This window comes from Choloepus didactylus, chromosome 4, assembly GCF_015220235.1.
Source record: "Choloepus didactylus isolate mChoDid1 chromosome 4, mChoDid1.pri, whole genome shotgun sequence".
In the NCBI taxonomy this organism is placed as follows: domain Eukaryota; kingdom Metazoa; phylum Chordata; class Mammalia; order Pilosa; family Megalonychidae; genus Choloepus; species Choloepus didactylus.
The window spans coordinates 37082792-37098763 of NC_051310.1; the positions used below are offsets into that span (position 1 = coordinate 37082792).

At 41.0% G+C, this 15972-nt stretch overlaps 1 protein-coding gene across 5 annotated transcripts in view; it reads right to left on the reverse strand.

Annotated features, from left to right (window-relative positions):
* PAPLN (papilin, proteoglycan like sulfated glycoprotein) overlaps positions 1-183 on the reverse strand; it is a 43230-nt gene extending 43047 nt beyond the window's left edge. For all 5 annotated transcript variants that reach the window (XM_037832335.1, XM_037832333.1, XM_037832337.1 and 2 more), the window contains exon 1: positions 43-183. The gene's annotated coding sequence lies outside the window, so the exon portion shown is untranslated. The remainder of the gene's footprint in view (positions 1-42) is intronic.
* Positions 184-15972: the final 15789 nt, after the last annotated feature.

The window sequence follows — 15972 nt, forward strand, 5'->3', positions numbered from 1 at the left end:
GCCGCCGACCGCTGCCTATTTCCTGTCCCTCTGCCTTCCTACCTGCCTCTAGGGACGCGGTGGCCGCCCCACTCCAAGCCCGGGAGGTCGGCCCGGCAGAGCCGAACGCCGGTGGAGGTTGGATTTTTCCGCTGGCTTGTTTTCCGCTCCGCCCCATCTCCTCCCAACCCTGCCCTGCTGACACCCACCCCCAACCACAGTGAGGACAGTGCCCCCCGCGGAGAGGCCCCCGCGGTGACTAGAGCCTCCACCCCGTTGGGTTTGTGCCAAGGTTTGGCTTGTCCTCTAAGCTACCGGCACCTGGTCTCTCCTCTCTTGGGCCAGCGCCAGTCACCTCTCCAAGCCCATTCCTCTTTGTCCAAGCCTTCCGGTTCTGTGCCCTACCCTCACGCGACACACCTCGTGTCCGGTTCCTTCCTTGTCCCCCTAGTTTCGCACACACAGTGATGCTGTTTCTCACCTCCCAGCCAGCTTTTCCACTGCCTCGAAAGTATTGCCATCCCTCAAGACCCTGGTCAAATGTGATCTCCTCTGTGAAGCCTTCCCTGACACAGCCCCAGACAGAGCTCCCTCATCTCCGTCCCTGTCTGCTGTAGTTCTCTGGTGCATTGTGGTGTCTGTCTCTCTGGCTCAGCAGTGAGTTTCCTGAGGGTAAGGCCTGCCCCTCAATTAAAAAAAAAAAAAAAAAAAATCCCCATTGCCAGTGCCCAATGCACTAATAGGTATCATGGTAGGGGCTTGATAAATGTGATAAATTTAATTTCATTCCTGTCCTTCTATTTCTCAACCAAGGCACTCCTTGCCTGCCATCTGTTTTTGGAACTGGCTTTTACCCATCCCTAGGAAAATTGCCCTGTGTCTGGTACACATGGGGGGCAGGGAAGTCACAAAGGCTGATCTCCTTCCCCCATCCTCTTCTGTGCCAGTCCCTTGCCTGATCTGGAATAAGTCACTTCTCTCCGGCCTCCATTCAGGCAGAGAAAAGTCACTGGTACTGAACTCACCTCCCCCACCCCCCGCCCCGCCTTAGACTCCCACTCCCATAGCACATGTCCCTGGGCCACCACTGATGTGAAGACGAAATGCTTATTTAAAACATAAACAGTTTAAATCAGGCCCATTTCTTACCCATCAGTGAAGAAAACAGGAGCAGCAGCTGTGTAGCATAGACCCCTGGAGAGTTGTGTGAATTCTTAGGCAAAGATAAAGCTTGGCAGAGAAAGGGGAGTGGAATTACCCAGACCTCTTCATAGAAGGAAAACAGTTTCTTCCATTCAAAATGCCCCACTCCCTGCCCCCACCAGCCAGGAGTCCTTGGCATTTGGTCAAATGTCCCCTGTTTCATGGGAGGCATTGGCTTCTCCTGCTGTGGGGTGAGGGGTGGGCAGCAGAAGTCCAAGGAGTTCACCTTCCTGTTCTGTTCCTGTTTTCTTATGATCCCTTCTTCTTCTTCGACATCCAGACCCATGATTTCTTACCCCCCACCCCAGCTGCAAAGAAAGCCTGAAGGTTGGGGACGCCAGGGTTAAGGCTCCACCATTGACTGACTTGGGCAAGTACTTCAGAGGCACCCCGTGATCACACTACCCAGCACATATTTGGTGCACAAAAAGTGGTTTAGAAAGAAGATTCTGCGCAGAAGTGTATGACTTTCCCTCCCATTATAAATCGCCCTCTGCACTGGCCCTATGTTTCTCACTGGCTGCAACAGAGACCCCCTTGCATCTGGGGATCAAGGGTAACCCAGGGAGGCAGAAAGAGCACCCTTGGGGGCAGACAGACTTGGGTTGGAACCTGCTGTGCGTCTCACTGTGTGTGAACTTCAACAAGTCACGTCACTTCTGTCAGCCTCAGCTTGCTCACTTGAGTCTCACACAGAGGGCAGTGGAATAGGAAAATAACTGGTTCCCATATAGCTCCTGCTAGGTGCTGAGTATAAATTTGTTCCTCCTTTACTGGGACAATTGAAAAAATTGGAATATAAACTGTAAGCTTTATATCAATGTTAAATTTCTTGAACTTGAAAATTGTACTTCAGGTTGTCACATAAGTGAATATTTCTGTTCGTAGGAAATATGCATGCCAATATTAAGTGTTGAAGGAGCATGATATATGTATGCAACCTGCTCTCAGATGTTTAGAAAATAGATAAACAGGCAGAATGATACAACAAAAGTGGCAGAATGTTAAAAGTTAATAAATCTGCATATCTGGGTAGAGGATATATTAGAATTTTTTGTATAGCTTTTGTATTATTTTTGCAACTGTCCTCTAAGTTTGAAATTATTTTTAAAAAAAGTTTCCTCTGCCCCATGCTCCCTCCATCTGTATCCTGGATACCCTATTTTCATCATCCCTGCAGATTCCAGTTCTAGGAACAAGGCCAAGAAATCAGTAGTCAGATCTCTTTGTGTGGTTGAGTTGGGGTAGAAGGCTGCAGGGAGGGAGGAGAACGTAAAACCTCCAGAGCCTCAGCCCCACCTACTCCAGGAGCCTTTCCCCACCCCATGGGGCCTAGATTTGTCCTAGTACTTTCCATCAACTACAACAGTCTCTGTCTCTCTTCCCCTCAACTGTGAACTTTTCTAGGACAGAGATCTGTCTTTTTCATCCTTGCACCTGTACCATGGAAGGTTTGTGGAGGCCCCGAGAGAGCGTCTGTGGTGGGAAGCTGGTTGAGCACGACCAGCAGGCCTCCTGAAGTCTCTCCTGCTCCCTCCCCCTTGATCTTCACAGGCATTTCCCCCCATTAAGCTTCTTGCATATCTAATCCTATCTTGGTGTCTGCTTTTTCGGAGGACCAGGGCTCTTGGTTGCACACCACAGAAAAGGACTTAGTCAACTTAAATAGAGAAGTTAATTAGAGGTAGGAGGATGTTGGAAGCTCACAGAATCAGCAAGCAGGCTGAAGAATCAGGCACAGGCACGGAAAGGGCTGGAACCTCTGTCAAGGTCATAGATCATGGCCCAGGAACAATTCTGGTTAGGACCTAGCCCACTGGACATTGGACTACCGCCACCTCCACTTTTAGGCAACACTGACCTTTGCCACCTGCCACTCCCAGAAAAAAAACCTAAATTGTCCTTGTCTACTCAGACCCCACCAGGACCATGCCTGCATCCTGACTGCCAGGACCTGAGAATACAAGAATTGGCAGGTCCCCCAAATGGGAAGGGGTGCCAATACTGGGTCACCCCAAGAAAACAAATGTTTGCTATTCCCTGTAGCACTGCAGCACCTAGCACATGGGGGTCCTCATACTCTTGTTGAACACAACTTAGAGGATGTGCTGTTCTCTTCTTCCTTCTTCTTGTGGTGGGGGTTTTTCTTTCATTTATTCATTCCTTGAGTATTTGAGTGCCGCCAGAAGCTGGAAACAGACCTGCTCAAGAGTGGCAAATGCTTACAAACCTGCTCTGTGTGTGTGTGTGTGTGTGTGTGTGTGTGCGTGTGTGCATGCAGTGGGGGAAGGGAGGCCTTGACCTTGGTAGCCTTGACCAGTTTTTGTGGTGTAAATACTCCCAGTAGCTGTTTTTAAGCTATCAAGGTGATGTCACTACACATGCTGTTGGGAAGAGATGCACAATCAGCTCTCCCAAGCCAGTGAGAGCAGGCTGCAATGCACCACTTCAGCCCTGCCCTCTGGCAGTTTGCATTCTACCAGGGGATTACATTCTAGTGTTATGCTTTAATTTAGAATAAAACAGTTCTTACAACCTGAATATTCAAATATTTCCATTCTAAAAGTCACAGAAACTATGCTACAACACACTAAAAGTCCAAAAGCAAAAAAAAAAAAAAAAAAAAAAGGGGGCAGGACAATTCACATATTCACATTTGAGGATTCTATGTCTATTTTTCTAACTTCTCCCTACCCTCCAAAAGATATAGCCATTCATTTGTCTTAAAAGAGTCATTCAAAGGGTGGGAGGATGAGGAGAGAGGAGAGAGTTAAAATACTTCTAAATCCACATGAATCCTCTTTGCTCCCTCTAGTTCTCACATCCAAATCTGCTTTTTTGAAACACCAAGCAAGACCCCCCCAGAGTGAGAAGTCCAATGCCAGAATGTCTGACTAGTGGCTGTAATAAGCCACTTGGCCTTTGGCAGGAGGGGGATGTGTGTGTGAGTAATTTAACTTAAAGCTGGGACAGAAATATACCTACTCCTACCCTCTGCTCAGACATGAGTTTCATCCAGAAAGAACCAGGAATCCCTGGGGTGTTCTTCAGTGACATGGGGCCTAATGTGTACCTACTTTATCTGCCCCAGCCTCAATCCAGATCCTAGGTAAGGGCACCAGGAGGAGGGTGAGGCCATGTGAAGAAACTGTGGGCAGGACACCACTCTGAGGAACAAGGCCTGAGCCAGGATAGCAGAAAGGAAGAGAGAATGGAAGGGGCTATCCAGACAACCTCTTCTTATTGGCCCCCAGTCAGCAGCTCCAGCCCTAAAATCTCATCCCCTTCCTTGCACAAGGGGACACACACACACACACACACACACACACACACACACACACACAACTTCTGCAAGCTTCTGGCCTGTATACAGTCTCCTATGGAGAAGCTAAATGCCTGAACACCTCAAAAGACAAAAGGAAACCCCATCACCCACCCTCAGTTTCCTGAGTGAGAGAAGTGTTCAGGGCCCAGGCCTCAGCAAAGGTCAATGCAAGGTGTAGGGTTGGCCAGCAGAGCAAGTGTCAAAGAAGAGCCTTAACACAAACCCAATCAACAACAAAATCCTAGACAAGAGAGAGAAACTGACCTTCAGAATAACCTCATCAAGATAATCAGATGCCCAGATTAGCAAAAAGTTACAAGCCATAATAAGAAACAGGAATATATGGCCCAGTCAAAGGAACAAATTAAAAAGTCAGAGGAGATACAGAATTTGGAACAAATAATCAAAGATGATTTTGGATATTTGTTTGAACAATTCAAGGAGATGAAGGAAAATATGGCTAAAGAGATAAGGGATATTAAGAAGACACTGAAACAAAAAAAAATTCAAATAAATAAAAAAACAAAAAAAAAACACCCAAGAAGACATTGGGTGAGCATAAAGAAGACTTTTTAAAGCATGGGAAAAAAATTACAGAACTTATGAGAATGAAAGGCACAATAGATGAGATTTAAAATATGCAAGAGGCATAAAACAGCAGATTTGATCTGGCAGAATAAAGATCAGCAATGTAGAAGACAAGACATCTGAAATCAAATAGACAAAAGAAGAGATAGAGAAAATAATGGAAAAAAATTGAGCAGACTCTCAGGGAACTGATTGACAGCATGAAGCACACAAACATATATGTCATGGGTATCCCAGAAGTAGAAAATAAGGGAAAAGGGACAGAAAGAATATTTTAGGAAATAATGGCTGAAAACTTCCCACCTATTATGAATGACAAAATTTACATATCCAAGAAGTGCAACATACTCCAAACAAAATAAATCTGAATAGATATACTCCAAGACACATACTAATCAGACTGTCAACTGCCAAAGATTGAGAATTCTGAAAGCAGCAAGAGAAAAACAATCCATCACATGTAAATGATGCTCAATAAGATTAAATGCTGATTTATCATCAGAAACCATGGAAGCAATAAGGCAATGGTAGGATATATTTAAGATACTGTGCTAGTTTGAATATATTGTGTCCCCCAAACGCCATTATCTTTGATGTAACCTTGTGTGGGCAGACGTTATCAGTGTTGATTAGATTGTAATTCTTGAGTGTTTCTGTGGAGATGTGCCCCACCCAACTGTGGATGATGACTCTAATTGGATAATTTCCATGGAGTGTTGGCCTGCCCATTGGGTGGGCCTTGATCAGTGGAGCCATATAAATGAGCTGACAGGCAGAGGGAACTCAGTGCAGCTATGAGTGATATTTTGAAGAGGAGCTACAGCCAAGAGGGACACTTTGAAGAAAGCACAGGAGCTGCAGATGAGAGACATTTTGAAGAAGGCTGTTGAAAGCAGACTCTTGCTCTGGAGAAGCTGAGAGAGGACAAATATTCCAAGTGCAACTAAGAGTGACATTTTTGAGGAACTGCAGCCTAGAGAGGAACGTCCTGGGAGAAAGACATTTTGAACCCAGAACTTTGGAGCAGATGCCAGCCACGTGCCTTTCCAGCTAACAGAGGTTTTCCAGACATCATTGGCCATCCTCCAGTGAAGGTACCCTTTGTTGATGGACATTTTATGATCTTAAGACTGTAACTTTGTAACCAAATAAACCCCCTTTTATAAAAGTCAATCCATTTCTGGTGTTTTGCATTCCGGCAGCATTAGCAAACTAGAACAGATACTGAAAAAGAAAAACTGTTAGCTAAGAATTTTTTATCCAGAAAAACTGTCCACCAAAAATGAGGGAGAGTTTAAAATATTCACAGATAAACAGAAGCTGAGAGAGTTCATTAACAAGAGATCTGCTCTACAAGAAATATTAAAGGGAATTCTACATGCTGAAAAGAAAGACAGGAGAGAGAGGCTTGGAGGATAGTGTAGTAATAAAGATTATCACTAAGGGTAAAAGAGGAAAAAAAGAGACAAAAACAAAATGACATATAAAAGCCAAAGGATAAAATTCTGAAGTACTGCCTTTAGAGTAACAACATGAATGTGAATAGATTAAACTCCCCAGTACAAAGACAAAGATTGGTAGAATGGATTAAAAAAAATATGATCCAGCTATATGCTGTCTACAAGAGACTCATCTTAGACCCAAGGATTCAAATAGGTTGAAACTGAAAGGCTGGAAAAAGATATTCCACACAAACAGTAACAAAACAAAACAAAAAAGAGCTGGGGTAGCTATACTAATATCAGACAAAATAGACTTTTTTTTCAATTTTATTGAGATATATTCACATACCATACAATCATCCAAAGTGTACAATCAATTGTTCACAGTACCATCATATAGTTGTGCATTCATCACCCCAATCTATTTTTTGAACACTTTCCTTGTACCAGAAAAAGTGAAAATAAGAAAAATGAAAGTAAAGAAGAACATCCAAAACACCCCCCACGCTATTTTTCATTTAGTTTTTTGTCCCCATTATTCTACTCATCCATCCAGACACTGGATAAAGGGAGTGTGATCCACAAGGCTTTCACAATCACAGTCACCTCTTGTAAACTACATTGCTATACAATCATCTTCAAGAGTCAAGGCTAATGGGTTGCAGTTTGACAGTTTCAGGTATTTACTTCTAGCTATTCCAATGCATTAAAATCTAAAAAGGGCTATCTACATAGTGCATAAGAATGCCCACCAGAGTGACCTTTCGACTCCATTTGGAATCTCTCAGCCACTGAAACTTTAAGACAAAATAGACTTTTAAATGCACAAATGTTATGAGACAAAGAAAGATATTATGTATTAATAAAAGGGGCAATTCACCAAGAAGAAATAACAATCATAAATATTTATGCACCTAACCAGATTGTCCAAAATACATGAGGCAAACACTGGCAAAACTGAAGGGAATAATAGGCAGCTCTACAATAATAATTGGAGACTTCAGTACACCACTATCATCAAAGGATAGAACATCTAGACAGAGGATCAATAGTATGGTAGTTTGTAGCTGTTATGTACCCCAGAAAAGGCCATATTCTTTTATCCATTTTTATGGGTGCAGACCTATTGTGGGTGGGAACTTCTGATTAGGTTGTCCAATTGAGATGGACCCAGCCCATTCAAGTTGGGTCTCAATTCTTTCCTGAAGTCCTTTATGAGAGGATAAAAGGCAGAGATATTTGGAGAGAGGTTAGAGAGAGAGAAATACCCCATAGGTACTAAGAGAAGACCCACAGATGCTCAGAGAGAAAGCCACTGGAATAAAAAGCTGAAAGCAAGGGAACCTGGTAGTGAAGGACCAGCAGATGCCAGCCATGTGCCTTCCCATGTGACAGAGGAACCCTAGATGCAAGCAGCCTTTGTTCAGAGAAGGTATCCTCTTGCTGATGACTTAATTTGGACATTTTTCATGGCCTTAACTTGTAACCTAATAAATCCTCATTGTTAAAAACCAGTCCATTTCTGGTATATTGTATTCCAGCAGCTTTAGCAAACAGAAACAATAAGGAAACAGAAAACTTGAATAATATGATAAATGAACTGGACATAAAAGACATATATATGGATGGATGAGTAGAAAATTGGGGACAAAACCTTAATGAAAAATAGGGTGGGATGGGGGGGGTGATTTGGGTGTTTTTTTTTCTTTTTATTTTTTATTCTGATTCTGATTCCTTCTGATGTAAGGAAAATGTTCAAAAATAGATTGGGGTGATGAATGCACAACTATAAGATGGTACTGTGAACAGTTGATTGTACACCATGGATGATTGTATGGTTTGTGAATATATCGCAATAAAACTGAATTTTTTAAAAAAAGACATATATAGAACCTTGCACTCCAAAACAGCAGAATATACATTCTTCTAAAGTGCTCATGAATCATTCTCAAGGATAGACACATGTTGAGTCACAAAACAAGTCTCAATTTTAAGAGATTGAAATTATACAAAGTGTTTTACCTGATCATAATGGAATGAAGCTGGAAATCAATAACAGGTGGAGAACTGGGAAACTCACAAATATATGGAGATTAAACAACACCTTCTTAAACAATTATTGGGCCAAAGAAGAAATTGCAAGAGAAATCAGTAAATCTCTGAAGACAAATGAAAACAAGAATACAACATACAAACTTTATGGGATGCAGTGAAGGCAGTGCTAAGAGGGAAATTTATGGACCTAAATACCTACATTAAACAAGAAGAAAGAGCTGAAATCAAAGACATAACTGCACACCTGGAGGAACTAGAAAAAGAACAGCAAACTTATCCCAAAGCAAGCAGAAAGAAAGAAATAACAAAGATTAGAGCAGAAATAAATGAAATTGAGAACAAAAAATAGATTCAACAACACCAAAAATGGTTCTTTTGAGAAGATCAATAAAATTGACAAATGCCTAGCTAGGCTGATAAAGAAAAAAAGAAGATGCAAATAAACAAAATCAGAAATGAGAGAGCACACAGAAACAAAAAAGATTATAAGAGGACAAAACGGACAATTTCCTGGAAACACATGAACAACCTACACTGACTCCAGAAGAACTAGTAGACCTCAAAAAACCAATCACAAGTAAAGAGATTGAATCAGTCATCAAAAACCTCCCCCAAAAAGAAAAGCCTAGGAACAGATGGCTTCACAGTTCTACAATTGCTGAATTCTACTAATCATTCCAAGAAGAATTAATACCACTCCTGCTCAAACTCTTCCAAAAAAATTGAACAAGAGGGAACACTACTATTCTGGTTTGCCAAAGCTGCCAGAATGCAAAATACAAGAAATGGATTGGGTTGTATACAGGGGATTTATTAGATTACAAATTACAGTTCTAAGGTCATGAAAATGTCCCAATTAAGGCATCAAGATGATACCCTCACTGAAGAATGGTCAATGGCATCTGGTTCCTCTGTCACATGGGAAGGCACATGGCTGGAGTCTGCTGATCCTTTGCTTCCACATTGCACTGCTTTGCTTTCAGTTTCTGATTCCAGTGGCTTTCTCTTTAAGCATCTGTGGGTTCTCACTTAGCTTCTCCACGGCAAACTCTGGGCTTCATCTCTTAACTTAGCATCCCCAAATGTCTTTCTGTCTGCATCTCCAAGCATCTGGGTCTGTGTCAGCTCTGAGCTCTCTCTCTCTCTCCCTGAGCTCTCTTAAGGACCCCAGTAAACTAACTAAGACCCACCTTGAATGGGCAGGGTCACATCTCCATGGAAATAATCTAATCAAAATTGGGTGGGTCGCATCTCCATGGAAACAACATAATCAGAAGATCCCACCCACAATAAGTCTGCACCCACAAGATTGGATTAAAAGAGCATGGCTTTTCTGGGTATATAACAGTTTCAAACTGGTATAACTGCCTAGCTCATCCTATGAGACAACACCACCCTAATACCAAAGCCAGATAAAGATACTACAAGAAAAGAAAATTTCAGACCAATCTCTCTATTGAATATAGATGCAAAAATCCTCAATAAAATATGTGCAAATTGAATCCAACAGCACATTAAAAAATTATACACTATGATCAAGTGAGTTTTATCCCTGATATGCAAGGGTATTTCAACGCAAGAAAATCAATCAATGTAATACACCACATTAACAAAATCACATGATCATATCAACTGATGCAGAAAAGATATTTGACAAAATTAGCATTCTTTCTTTGTAAAAACATTTCAAAAGATAGGAATAGAAGGAGATTTCCTCAACACGATAAAGGGCATATATGAAAAACCCACAGCTAACATCATACTTAATGGTGGAAGACTGAAAGCCTTCCCTCTAAGATTGGGAACAAGATAAGGATGCTGTATTAATCAGGGTTCTCTAGGGAAACAGAATCAACAGGAGATATCTGTAAATAGTATGAGATATCATAAAAGTATCTCATGCATCTGTGGGGATGCATGAGTCTAAATTCCAAAGGGCAGGTAGCAAGCTGGCACTCTGATGAAATTCTTCGATGAATTCCCCAGGAGAGGCTGGCTGGCTGAAGCAGACAAAAGTTCTCTCTTCTGAGAACTTTTAATCTCCCAGTTAAAAGCCTTCATCTGATTGGATTAAATGTCTCTCATTGGAATCGGCCATAGACACAATCAATGTACTGATGATTTAAGTCCACAAGATGTCCTCGCAGCAACAGAGAGGCCAGTGCTTGCTTGACCAGGCAACTGGGCACCATCACCTGGCCAAGTTGACACATGAACCTAACCATCATAGATGCCCACTGCAACCACTGTTATTCAACATTGTAATGGAAGTTTGAGCTAGAGCAATTAGACAAGAAAAAGAAATAAAAGGCAACTAAATTGGAAAGGAAGAAGTAAAACTTTCACTATTTGCAGATGACATGATCCTATATGTAGGAAGTCCTAAAAAGTCTATAACAAAGCTACTAGAGCTAATAAATGAGTTCAGCAAAGTGGTGGGATACAAGATTGACATGCAAAAATCAGTAGTATTTCTTTATACTAGTAATGAGAAATCTGAGGAGCAAATCAAGAAAAAAATTCCATTTACAATAGCAACTAAAATAATCAAATATCTAGGAATAAATTTAACTAAGGATGTAAAGGACCTGTATTCAGAAAAATATAAAACATTGCTAAAAGAAATCAAAGAAGACCTAAATAAATGGAAAGAAATTCCATGTTCTTTGATTGGAAGACTAAATATTGTTAAGATGTCAATTCTACCCAAATTGGTTTACAGAATCAATGCAATCCCAATAAAAATTCTAATGGCCTACTTTGAAGAAATGGAAAAGCCAATTATCAAATTTATCTGCAAGGGTAAAGGGCCCCAAATACCAAAAACATCTTGAAAAAGAAGAATAAAGTTGGAAGACTCATGTTTCCTGACTTTAAAGCATATTGCAAAGCTACAGTGGTCAAAACAGCATTGTGATGGCAAAAAGATAGACATATTGATCAACAGAACTGAATTGAGAATGCAGAAATAGACTCGTGCATTTATGGTGATTGATTTTTGACAAGGCTGCCAGATCCACTCAACTGCGACAGAGCAGTCTCTTGAAAGAATGGTGCTAGGAGAACTGGATATCCACATCCAAAAGAATGACTCCAAAAGGTGTTTCACACCATATACAAAAATTAACTCAAAGTGGATCAAAGACCTAACTATAAGAACCAGGACCATAAAACTCCTAGAAGAAAATGTAGGGGAAATAGGAACACTTATTCGCTGCTGTTGGGAATGTAAAATGGTACAGCTGCTGTGTACAGTTTGGTGGTTCCTCAGGAAGCTAAGTATAGAACTGCCATATGATCTGGCAATCGTGCTACTAGCTATATACCCAGAAGAACTGAAAGCAGGGACATGAACAGACATTTGCACACCAATGTTCATAGCAGCATTATTCACAATTGCCAAAAGATGGAAGCAACTCAAGTGTCCATCAACTGACGACTGGATAAACAAAATGTAGTATATATGTGAAATGGAATATTATTCAGCTGGAAGAAGGAATGAAGTCATGATGTATGTGACAACATGGATAAACCTTGAAGACATTATGTTGAGTGAATAAGCCAGAAACAAAAGGACAAATATTGTATGGTCTCATTAATATGAACTAAATATAATGAGCAAACTCATGGAGTTAATATCTAGAATACAGGCTACAAGGAGATAGAACAGAAGTAGAGAATGGGAAGCTGATGCTTAATTTCTGCAGAATTCTTAATAAGGTTGATTGTAAATGTTTGGAAATGGATAGAGATGATGGTAGCACATTGTTGTGAGTGTAATTAACAGCACTGAATTGTGTGATTGTGGTTGAAAGGGGAAGTTTAAGGTCATGTATGTCACTAGAAGGAAAGCTAGAGGATAAAACATGAGTCTGTATAACACAGTGAACCCTGTTGTGGATGATGAAAGTGGTTAACAGTACAAATATAAGACTATTCTTCCATGAACTAGAACAAATGTCACTCTTACAAGGTGCTAATAATAGGGTGGTATATAGGAAAAAAATATAACTACGGACTATAGTTAACAGTAATATTACAATATTTTCCCATCAATTGTAACAAAGCTACCACACTAACACAAGGTGTCAATAATGGGGGCGGGGTATAAAGGGCATGGGTTTTTTCTTTTTGGAGTAAGGAAAATGTTCAAATTGACTGTGGTGATGAATGAACAATTCTAAGATTATACTGAGAGCCACTGATAGTTCATGTTGGATGGATTATATGGTATGTGAATAACATTGCTTTAAAAACTATACATACACACACAGTATTTATATATATACTGTGGCAGATGATGCTGGCTTGCTGGAATGACTTCAAGGCTGGTAACATGAATGTGAGTCTGAGTGAGACAGGCAGGGCGTCTCGGGGGATGTGAGGTCTGTGGCTCTGCTGCCTGAGTTGGAGTCTTGGTTCTATCACTCACTGCTCGTGACATCTTGGACAAGTTAACCTTCCTGCTCCACAGTTTCCACGTCTCTAAAAGGAGGACAATAATAACCCTCCGTGAGAGTTCCTGTGAAGATTGAATTAAATAATACATGCAAAATGGTTTGTTATAGGGTTCTAGCACGTAACAAATAAATATTTGTAGAATGGCTCAATTCATCTGCTTTCCTCCTACAACACCTTTGTGCTCATACTCAGAGTTCAAACACAGGTTACACAGTGACTTCCTCTGGCCCCCAGTAGACATGGAGGACCAGGAGAACCGTACTGCTTTTCTCCTTGGCTGAACACAAACCTAAACACAACTGCAAACACTGGCTCTGGAACTGAGTATTCAACCACAGGTGGACATCCAGGAAACCATTTAAATTAATGTAGATAAAAAGAAACACTAAAATAGAAAGTTCTCAAGAATTCACAGATCCAGAGGTGAGAACAAAGGAGAGCAGCAGAACGATGGAAGGCAGATGGGAGCAGTGTATGCCCATGGCCCACAAAAGACTCTCAAACACAGCTCCCACTCAATAGACCCTGAATTCAAACTGTGACAATGTATGAGTTGGCTACAGTTGGGAAGGACCTTAGGCCTAGCCTGTCAGGGCTTCTCAAACTGGGGTATGTGGTCTTGGGGACACATAAAGACACCAAATAGACAAGGCACAGCTCTGGGAAATCAACTTAAAGACTGGGTATGTGTAGTGGTACAGCGATGGTAAATATTTTTGGTGATAGTTAGTGATGGTGTTATGATTATTTTTATATCAAAAATAATCATAACACCAAAAAACAAGCATATATTATGAAACAAAAACTTTTTGATCATTTTTTTTTTTTTTATTTCAGAGAGACTTCTGCCTGTGGCTACCACTTTGGCTATGTCCTAGACCCTCAGGATCTCTAGTTTCCTCTGCTGTTTAAGAGGTTTTCATGAGAAAGTTTGAGAAACTCCATATATATATATATATATATATATATATTTAACATTCAAAATGCTGCATCTGTGGGGTTTTTTTGTTTGTTTTTGTTGTTTTTGCTGTTGTTTTTATTAAATTCAATTTTGTTGAGATATATTCACATACCATACAATCATCCATGGTGGACAATCAGCTGTTCACAGTACCATCATATAGTTATGCCTTCATCACCCCAATCTATTTTTGACCCCTTTCCTCACCCCAGGAAGAATCAGAATAAGACATAAAAGTAAAAAAGAACACCCAAATCATCCCCCCCCCTCCACCCTATTTTTCATTTAGTTTTTGTCCCCATTTTTCTACTCATCCATCCATACACTGGATAAAGAGAGTGTGATCCACAAGGTTTTCACAATCACACTGTCACCCCTTGTAAGCTAAACTGTTATACAATCGTCTTTAAGAGTCAAGGCCACTAGGTTGGAGAGAAACTCCGTATTTTACAGAGGAGAAAACTGAGGCTCAGGAAACCGATCCCATTCCACAGAAACAGGTCTCCAGGGCCTCCGCTGTCCTGGTTAAAAGCACAGGCTCTGGCATCAGCCATCCCCAGGTTGAGGCACACTCTCCTACTTGCTATGTGTGACTCTGGAAATGCTACTCATCTCTCAAAGTTTCTGTTTCTTACTTGTAAAATAGGGATAATAGCTCCTCCTCATGGCATTGTAACCAAGAAGTTAGGATTTAAGGGCTGATTTTGATTACTGAACCATTATATACTTTATGGTATATTAGAGTAGACAGAGGGAAATACCCAAAATCTCTGAACTGTAATCCAGCTGCCTTGATCTCTAATGATTGTATAGCCTTTATCGTGTGACCTTGTGATTGTAAAAACCTTGTGACTGACCTTCACTTGTACCCATTTTATCTGATTTTTCAACTTTATACTCTTGTGATCACTAAAGACAGCCCAGAACAAACCCACCCAAAGTCCAAAGTTATCTGTAACTGTTCCGGTTTGCTAATGCTGCCTTTTTGCAAAACACCAGAAATGGATCAGCTTTTTTAAAGGGGGTTCATTTGGTTACAAATTTACAGTCTTAAGGCCATAAAGTGTCCGAGGTAAGTCAACAACAATCGGGTACATTCATTGGAGGATGGCCAATGGTGTCCAGAACTGTTAGCTGGGAAAGCACATGGCTGGTATCTGCTCCAGAGTTCTGGTTTCAAAATGGCTTTCTCCCAGGATGTTCCTCTCTAGGCTGTAGCTCCTCAAAAATGTCACTATTAGTTGCTCTGGCATTTGTCGTCTCTTAGCTTCTCTGGAGCAAAGGTCTGCTTTCAAAGGCCATCTCCAAAATGTCTCTAAGCTGAAGCTCCTCTCTCAGCTCCTGTGTGTTCTTCAAAGTGTCCCTCTTGGCTGTAGCAAGCTCACTCCTGTCTGAGCTTATATAGTGCTCCAGTAAACTAATCAAGGCACATGCTGAATGGGCGGGGCCACACCTCTATGGAAATTTTCTAACCAGAGTTATCACCTACAGTTGTGTGGGTCGCATCTCCATGAAAACACTCAAAGAATTACAATCTAATCAACACTAATACGTCTGCCCACACAAGATTGCATCAAAGATAATGTCATTTTGGGGGACGTAATACATCCAAACTGGCACAATAACCAAAGCTGGATCTATCCAAAATGGGCCCACCTGACATGCACAGCTTAGACCTTAATCTATAAGTGGCCTATACCTCACTATAATACTAAAAATCACACCCATCATATTAAGTCCACCATTTTCTTACATATGTTCCATGACTAAACATGTAGTCAATCTGTGCATACTCAATTAGATCACCTCTAATTACATCATCTGTAGCTATTGTGTTCATTATCCTAAAATCTGCCCATCTTTTGATACTATAAAACTATCAGAATTACTGCAGCAGGGAGAGACAGATTTTTGGGCCAATAGGCCATCTGCTTTCCTGCTTTGTGCCCAACAATAAC